Below are 9,760 nucleotides of genomic sequence, written 5' to 3'. Positions count from 1 at the left end.
GGGCGGAGCCTGGCAGCCCCCCTAAGGAACTGTTTGACAAGAGGATCTTGTGATAACCGTGTCTCCAGGAGTGCAGATAGAGCTGACACTTGAACCTTGAGGGTGGCAGGTGCTAATCCTCTCTCCAGGCCGTTCTGTAAGAACTCTAGGACTGCATCTCTGTCTGGATCGCGGTGGCTGCCTGTACACCAATCTCGGAATATCCGGGCGATCCTCTGGTAGCTCTGATTGGTTGCCTCTGCTCTTGAATGGGCTAAGGTACTTAGCACTCCCTGGGACAATCCTCTGTCTGCGTGTATGGCGCGGTTAACCTCCAGGCAGTGAGGTTGAATTTGTCTAGGCCCAGGCACGGCCGACTGTTCAGTGACACCAGGTTCCTGACTGGTGGAAGCCTCCAGTAGTTCCCCCGACTCATAAGGATAAGGTCGGTGAACCATGCCCTTTTTGGCCAGAATGGCATGATCACTATAACCGAAGTCTGGTCCTGCCTGAGTTTCGCCAATACCTTCGGGATCATCGGGATGGGAGGGAACACGTATGCCAGTTCGAACCTCCATGGTATTGACAGGGCATCCACAGCCAAAGGGTTGTCTTCCCGGTACAGGGAGGAAAACCTTTCTACTTTGGCATTGTGTTGGGTGGCCATCAGATCCACCTTGGGGAGACCCCACCTCCTGGTTAGGTCGTGGAATATGTCCTGATTCAAGGACCATTCGCCTGCGGTCGGGTGGCCTCTGCTGAGTTGATCCGCTAGGATGTTCAGGCGGCCCTGGATATGTACCGCGGCCAGCTGGGAGAGGTTCCGTTCTGCCCAGAAGATCAGGTTGGTAACTTGCAGGAGTGAGGGGGACCTGGTTCCTCCCTGCTTGTTGATATAGTGGACTGTCGTCAGATTGTCTGATCTTATTTTGACCGCCTTCCCCCGTAGAAGTGGTGCAAATGGCAGAAGGGCTCGATGAACTGCGGTAAGCTCGCGCCAGTCGGATGAGTGCGTCCTCTCCCGCTGATTCCACGTACCTTGTACCGGGGTCTCCCCCAGATGAGCTCCCCAGCCTGTGAGGGAGGCATCTGTAGTCAACAGGGTCCAGGCGGGCTGGACTGAGGACTTCCCATCTCGCAGTTGGGTCCACCAGGGCAAGGTTTGCCGGCTGCTGATGGTTAACTGGATTGGCTTCTGTAAACCTGAAGGACTGTGATTCCAGACTCTCAAGATCTCGTTCTGTAGAGGGCACATATGCCATAGGGCCCAAGGAACTGCATCTAGGGTAGCGGACATCAATCCAAGGACCTTCCGTGTAGAAGACAAATGATGTACTGCCGAGCAATTTTCCTTTTGCGAGGAGAGGGTAGAGAGACCGTCATGTTGAGAGAGTCTAGAATAAGTCCCAGGAACTGAACTTGTGTTGATGGCACCACTACTGACTTCTGCCAGTTTATCAGCCACCCCAGCTTGTCTAGTAGAGCTACGACGGTCTGCACCTGCGTGGTAAGAACCTCCTTTGAATGAGCCTTCAGAAGCCAGTCGTCCAGGTACGGGACTATGAATATGCCTTGAAGGCACAGGGCGGCAGCGACCGGAGCTATGACCTTTGTGAAGGTGTGGGGGGCAGAGGATATGCCGAACAGGAGGGCTGCGAACTGGAAGTGCGCCTCTTTCCCTTCTATGTATACGGGAATCCTTAGTAACTTTCGGTGTGCCGGAAAGATGGGTACGTGGAGGTAGACATCCTTCAGGTCCAGAGTGACGAAGTGATCTCCAGGGTGCAGGAAGGGTAGCACTGACCTGATGGTCTCCATGCGAAACCGCAGCTTGCGGATGAAGCGATTCAGATACCTGAGATCGATGATCATACGCCACTCGCCTGATGACTTGGGGACCAAGAAGACTGGAGAATAGACGCCTGTGCCTTGATCTGCGCGAGGAACCACCTCCAGCGCGGCCTTGTCCACGTACTCCTGAATCAATTTCTCCAGATGAAGTTGTTTGGGGCCCTGAAGAGGGCGGGTTCTTACCATCTTCTCTGGCGGCTGGGAAACAAAATTAATTTTATAGCCCTCCTGGATCGTCTGGATGACCCAGGGGTCCCGAATATTCTGGCGCCAGGCATCCACATAGTGGGAAAGACGACCGCCCACCACAGGGGAGGGGGGGTAGGGAGGGGGGGTAATGTGGGAGAATTAGAAGGGGGCATTCTTACGCCCACAAGATGAGCCCCGACCTCTTACTCTGCCGGATCGCCGCTGGCCTCTGGTTCCTCTCCTGGAGACGCCTCTTCCCCGAAAGGAGGAACTCCGACCTTCAAGAGGCTGTGGCAGATTCTTGCCCTTGGAGTCGGCCAATCCTTCCATGATGTGGTCGAGCTCCCTCCCAAACAGCCGTCCGGGCTCAAAGGGGAGACCACACAGGCTGTTTTTGGAAGTGAGATCAGCCTTCCAGGGCTTCAGCCACAGGGGTCGGCGAGCAACAGTAGCCAGCGCTATAGATCTGGCCGCCAGACGGGTCTGGAAATGGGTAGCCTCTGTCAGGTGATCCACCAGTAAAGTGACAATTGCCGTGAGGAGATCATCTCGATCCACGCCGGAATCGATATCCTTGGCAAGAGATGAAAGCTCTGCCCGTAAGCCAGTCGCTACCTCATTCGCGACAATACCCGAAGAGGCCTGGGCAGAGGCGGCCGAATACACCCGCCTCAGAGATCCTTCCACTTGGCGATCCATGGAATCCCTGAGACCAGACCGTCTTCTGATGGAAGGACGGTGCGCCTCGATAATTTGGCCACGGCGACGTCCACTTTTGGTGGAGGACCCCACGCCTTCAGCTGACTCTCAGAGACGGGAAAAAGCGACTTAAAACGCCTGGATGGCGCAAAGGATCTCTCCGGGTGCCTCCATTCGCCCTCCATCAGGCAGAGATTCTCCGAAGAAGGTCTGAATGTACGGGACCTGCGGCTTGAGCCTTCTCCGCCTTCCCGGTCTCTGATTCTTAGGGTCCTGAACACTCTGGACATCTTGTCCAGGGGAAAAATTTCCTTCTCCTCCTCAGTACTTGATGACGACTCCACGTCCCTGAGGCGCAGTTTTTCCAGGGGCGGCAGGGACAACTCACAGTCCAGGCACAGTCTCTTGGCCAGGGAGACAGATTCCATCCTCTTCATGGAGTCTCGGACATACCCCTTCACCCAGGAAATCTCTCGCATGGGAGTTGTTTCAGAGGAGGGGGGCTCTACACCCCTGACAGAACCGGTACTGCGAGTCGTCAGGAAGCGGAATTTTACAGGTAGCGCAAGCCAGATGCTTCCTCTTAGACGCAGCTTTCCTTCGAGGAGGAACAGTGGAGGAGGAAGAGGAAGACATTCTGAGGAGGAAGAAAGAGAGACACACTAACAACTTACTGCCCCAGGGCTACAACTCCCCAACACCTCCTCCCCCCCCCCCCCCGGCCATGTCCACCAAACCTTAATCAATGAAGCACAGCTTTCTAGGGCAAATAAATGACCAAGGAGCTTCTCCAGTTGATGTGATTGTAACTGGAGCGACAAGCACTGAATGATGGTCTAGGAGGACCGGGGGGCGGGGTTTGCCCAAGGGAACCGCCCCAAGGGGCAGGGTCTGCATAGAGGCAAATATGAGCCTAAAAACAAACAAAGAAGGGGAGGGGGGGCAGGGGGATCCATCTCAGGCCTGGGATCCCCAGGAACAGGGCCCCCCCCCCTGAATCTCCCCGGCAGTTGCTCGCATCTAGGGGCTTTCCTCCATCCGCCGCGAGACCGCACACTGCGCGGCGGACAAGCTAGCCGGCGGACCCGAGGAACCTGAGATAGGTTCCTAGGTCTGAAGTTCCTGAGCGCATGGGGAAGCCCCAGACCCAGCGCGGCAGAGACAAGGGCACGCGCCTGAGCTGGCAGGCTCCCCCGGCCGGGGAGAAGAAGAAACCTCCTAATAAGAGAGCCAAGACAGAAAAATTGAAGGTCTTCCGCTGTCGGGTAAGGAAGGGGGAGAGCAGTGGACCCCTATAAGAGGTCAGAACGCCTGCTCCCCCCTGACCACCTGTCCTGTCCCACAGGACAGAAAAATACACAAGGGAGGAGCAGGTCTTCCGGCCTCTTATAGGGGTCAAAGCTGTTAGGTAATTAAAAATTCCACCTGTTCTAACAGCTCATAGGGGAAGAAATACCCCAGTTGTGCTGCTGTTGGGCGTAGGGGGAAAAAAACTGTGTTCCTTGCTGACAGGTTTGACCAAAACCATGGTAAAAAGGCCTGGCTGCTGGAGATGGGGGAATTGGGTGTGTCTCTACTCCATTCAGCCACTCCAGGTTTTGGGGATGTGTAGGGTTAGGGTTCCTTGTTATCCTGAAGTGTGTATAAAAGGGCAGTCAGCCCACAGGTATATGGCTCTCTCTGCTCCTGGAAAACCACTTGTGAGAAATACTGCTGTATTTTGTGTTCAGGCAGCTGTGCAAAAGGCCCAGCTCTCATAGTTAGGATACCTGTTGTTGAAGGTAGAAGCCGGACGGCTAGGATTTTATTTTGTATTGATTCTGCCTGCAAAATTCTACTGTGGCCAGTTGCACCATGCTTGGCTGGATTGGACTTTCATTTTTGTGCCAAAAAGTGCTCATCTATCTGAGGAGACGACAATCCATGAGCTAATCCTGTTACTATATATATATATATATATATATATATATATATATATATATATATATATATATATATATACAGTCCTATGAAAAAGTTTGGGCACCCCTATTAATCTTAATCATTTTTAGTTCTAAATATTTTGGTGTTTGCAACAGCCATTTCAGTTTGATATATCTAATAACTGATGGACACAGTAATATTTCAGGATTGAAATGAGGTTTATTGTACTAACAGAAAATGCGCAATATGCATTAAACCAAAATTTGACCGGTGCAAAAATATGGGCACCTCAACAGAAAAGTGACATTAATATTTAGTACATCCTCCTTTTGCAAAGATAACAGCCTCTAGTCGCTTTCTGTAGCTTTTAATCAGTTCCTGGATCCTGGATGAAGGTATTTTGGACCATTTCTTTCTACAAAACAATTCAAGTTCAGTTAAGTTAGATGGTCGCTGAACATGGACAGCCCGCTCTCAAATGATCTGAAAACAAAGATTGTTCAACATAGTTGTTCAGGGGAAGGATACAAAACGTTGTCTCAGAGATTTAACCTGTCAGTTTCCACTGTGAGGAACATAGTAAGGAAATGGAAGAGCACAGGGACAGTTCTTGTTAAGCCCAGAAGTGGCAGGCCAAGAAAAATATCAGAAAGACAGAGAAGAAGAATGGTGAGAACAGTCAAGGACAATCCACAGACCACCTCCAAAGAGCTGCAGCATCATCTTGCTGCAGATGGTGTCACTGTGCATCAGTCAGCAATACAGCGCACTTTGCACAAGGAGAAGCTGTATGGGAGAGTGATGAGAAAGAAGCCGTTTCTGCACGTACGCCACAAATAGAGTTGCCTGAGGTATGCAAAAGCACATTTGGAGAAGCCAACTTCATTTTGGAAACAAAGATTGAGTTGTTTGGTTATAAAAAAAGGCGTTATGCATGGCGTCCAAAAAGAAACAGCATTCCAAGAAAAACACTTGCTACCCACTGTAAAATTTGGTGGAGGTTCCATCATGCTTTGGGGCTGTGTGGCCAATGCCGGCACCGGGAATCTTGTTAAAGTTGAGGGTCGCATGGATTCCACTCAGTATCAGCAGATTCTTGAGAATAATGTTCAAGAATCAGTGACGAAGTTGAAGTTACGCCGGGGATGGATGTTTCAGCAAGACAATGATCCAAAACACTGCTCCAAATCAACTCAGGCATTCATGCAGAGGAACAATTACAATGTTCTGGAATGGCCATCCCAGTCCCCAGACCTGAATATCATTGAACATCTGTGGGATGATTTGAAGCGGGCTGTCCATGCTCGGCGACCATCTAACTTAACTGAACTTGAATTGTTTGTCCAAAATACCTTTATCCAGGATCTGATTAAAAGCTACAGGAAGCGACTAGAGGCTGTTATCTTTGCAAAAGGAGGATCTACTAAATATTAATGTCACTTTTCTGTTGAGGTGCCCATACTTTTGCACCGGTCAAATTTTGGTTTAATGCATATTGCACATTTTCTGTTAGTACAATAAACCTCATTTCAATCCTGAAATATTACTGTGTCCATCAGTTATTAGATATATCAAACTGAAATGGCTGCTGCAAACACCAAAATATTTAGAACTAAAAATGATTAAGATTAATAGGGGTGCCCAAACTTTTTCATAGGACTGTATATATATATATATATATATATATATATATATATATATATATAATACAGGGAACACTCAAATAACACATCCTAGATCTGAATGCATGAAATATTTTCTTTGAATACTTTGTTCTGTACAATGTTGAATGTGATTACAACAAATATCATCAAATTTATTAACCAATGGAGGCCTGAATTTGGAGCCACTCCCAAAATTATAGTGGAAAAAACACATTACAGGCTGATCCAACTTTGATGTAATGTCCTTAAAACATGTCAAAGTGAGGCTCAGTAGTGTGTGTGGCCTCCACATGCCTGTATGACCTCCCTACAATGCTTGGGCATGCTCCTGATGAGGTTGCAGATAGTCTCCTGAGGGATCTCCTCCCAAACCTGGACTAAAGCATCTGCCAACTCCTGGACAGTCTGTGGTGTAACGTGACATTGGTGGATGGAACGACACATGATGTCCCAGATGTGCTCAATCGGATTCAGTCTGGGGAACGGGCAAACCAGTATAGCTTCACAGCCTTCATCTTGCAGGAACTGCTGACACACTCCAGCCACATGAGGTCTGGCATTGTCCTGCATTAGGAGGAACCCAGGGTCAACTGCACCAGCATATAGTCTGAGATCTGAGGATCTCATCTCAGTACCTAATGGCAGTCAGGCTACCTCTGGCAAGCACATGGAGGGCTGTGCAGCCCTCCAAAAAAATGCCACCCCACACCATTACTGACCCACTGCCAAGCTGGTCATGCTGAAGGATGTTGCAGGCAGAAGATCGCTCTCCATGGCTTCTCCAGACTCTGTTACATGTGTTCAGTGTGAACCTGCTTTCATCTGTGAAGAGCACAGGGCACCAGTGGCGAGGTTACCACTCCTGGTGCTCTGTGACAAAGGACAAGTGTCCTGCACAGTGTTGAGCTGTGAGCACAAGACCCATCTGTGGACGTCAGGCCCTCATACCATCCTCATGGAGTTGGTTTCTAACCATTTGTGTAGACACATGCACATTTGTGGCCTGCTGGAGGTAATTTTGCAGGGCTCCTTCTGTTCCTCCTTGCACAAAGGTGGAAGTAGCGGTCCTGCTGCTGGGTTGTTGCCCTCCTACGGCCCTCTCCACATTTCCTGGTGTACTGGCCTGTCTCTTGGTAGAGCCTCCATCGTGTCACATTGCACCACAGACTGTCCAGGAGTTGGCAGATGCTTTAGTCAAGGTCTGGGAGGAGATCCCTCAGGAGACCATCCGCAACCTCATCAGGAGCATGCCCAAGCGTGGTAGGGAGGACATACAGGCACGTGGAGGCCACACACTACTGAGCCTCATTTTGACATGTTTTAAGGACATTACATCAAAGTTGGATCAGCCTGTAGTGTGTTTTTCCACTTTAATTTTGTGGTGACTCCAAATCCAGGCCTCCATTGGTTAATAAATTTGATTTCCATTGATGATTTTTGTGTGATTTTGTTGTCATCACATTCAACTTTGTACAGAACCAAGTATTCAATGGCAATATTTCATTAATTTAGATCTAGGATGTTTTATTTGTGTTCCCTTTATTTTTTTGAGCAGTGTAGTTCCTGCTCAATACTTGGATGGTGGCCACGTTATGCCAGTTTCACACTAGCATTCAGGTTACCGCTTGGGGATTGAATGACTAGATGTGACTGAACAATTTGTAATATTTTGGTCGAACCCCATGTGGAATCGATTTGCCCATCTCTAAATGCCAATAATATTGTATGCACTAATTGTGGCGACTATGTGCTATATACAAGTAAAGAGACACAGAGGGATGAGAGGAGAGTCAGTACTACATTCTCATGGGTCAAGCGAATGATAATAATCATTTTTTAGACTATTTGGAGTGATCCATTTTATTTCAAAACTGCAATAGGAAAGTTGCAATGCTGTGCGTCCTGGTCAGGCCGCTACTAAAACCCATAATACTGGCTCTCACAGCACAGGCAATATACTCACCTGCAGATACCTATCTATAACAGGTGCAGAGGTAACCGTTGCTACCAGACTTAGATGCTGAGGGAGCCCCAAAGGTCCCTTTACCACATAAGGGCAGGTTCACACCTGCACCCAGTCTCCGCTTTCAGGTTTCCATCTTTTATCCGAGAAACTGGACAGGACATGGAAACCGGCAGACAGTTTTCAAACCAATTCATTTGAATGGGTTTGCAAAGTGTCCGCCAATGAGCGTCTTCTGCCCTCCGCAGCGAAACTGTTTTTTTAAAACCTGACACAAAGTCAGACTTGCAGGACTTTGTGTCTGGTTAGAAAAAAAAAAACGATTTAGCCGCAGAGACCAGAAGACACTCACGGACACTGAATGCCAGGTTTCCATCTCCTGTCGGCAGAAGACAGAAACCCACAAAGCAGAAACCGGGCGCAGGTGTGAACCCACCCTCATATATACTTTTCACTAAGTGGCATTAGGTAGGTAAGGGCTTGTTCACATCTGCGCCCGGGACTCCGTTCTGCAGATTTCCGTTTCCTGCACAAAACAGGGCAGGAGACGGAAACCTGCAGTCATTTTTCAAACGCATTCATTTGAATGGGTTTGAAAAGTGTCCGGCCGTGAGCAAAGGTGAGCATTTTTCGCTCTCCTTGACGATACTTTTGGTACTATTCCGTTATCGGGCCAGCAGCAGCGCATTTCAGCACCAGCTTTCGGGACAGCAGTTCAGTTCAGCAGCGGGAATTACAATGACATCCGAGGACTGCTGGCCCGATGCTTGTGCCCAGTAGCCAGTACATCAATGACCCCCCCTCCATCTCCTCCTCCTTCCAGTGCTGCCCCCCAGCTCTCCTTACATCTACCCCGTACCCTCTCCCCGCCACATGACTAAGCCGATGCTGGCCCGATGATAGAGGCCGTGCTTGTGTGTAGTAGGCAGTACATCGATCGATGCCCTCATCCTCCTCTTCCTTCCAGTGCTGCCCCCCAGCTCTTCTTACATCTGCCCCGTACCCTCTCCCTGTAATAGGCCTCACCGTAAATCTTGAGCAATGAATGCTACTAGATAGCCGCCGGACGCTGCAGAAAGTTTGTCCCTCCGGCTCGCTGTAGCTCACCGTTCCTATAGTCGGCGTGTTTCTTGTCAGGGCCTGGATTGAGCCCCGGTGTCTTTCCTTTCGGTCTCGGTACTAGCGCTGAGGTGAGGCCTAGTCGTGTGGCGGGGAGAGGGTACGGGGAAGATGTAAGGAGAGCTGGGGGGCAGCACTGGCAGGAGGAGAAGGATGGGGGAGGGGGGTCATCGATGTACTGGTTACTGGGCACAAGCATCGGGCCAGCAGTCCTCGGATGTCATTGTAATTCCCGCTGCTGAACTGCTGTCCCGAAAGCTGCTGCTGAACTGCGCTGCTGCTGGCCCGATAACGGAATAGTACCATACTTTTTTTTTTTTTAACCGGACTCAGAGTCAGACATGCAGTACTCTGTGTCCGATTTAAAAAAAAA

The sequence above is a fragment of the Leptodactylus fuscus genome, chromosome 2 (genome assembly GCF_031893055.1).
Source record: "Leptodactylus fuscus isolate aLepFus1 chromosome 2, aLepFus1.hap2, whole genome shotgun sequence".
In the NCBI taxonomy this organism is placed as follows: Eukaryota; Metazoa; Chordata; class Amphibia; order Anura; family Leptodactylidae; genus Leptodactylus; species Leptodactylus fuscus.
Note: the sequence above shows the minus strand (reverse complement) of the source record.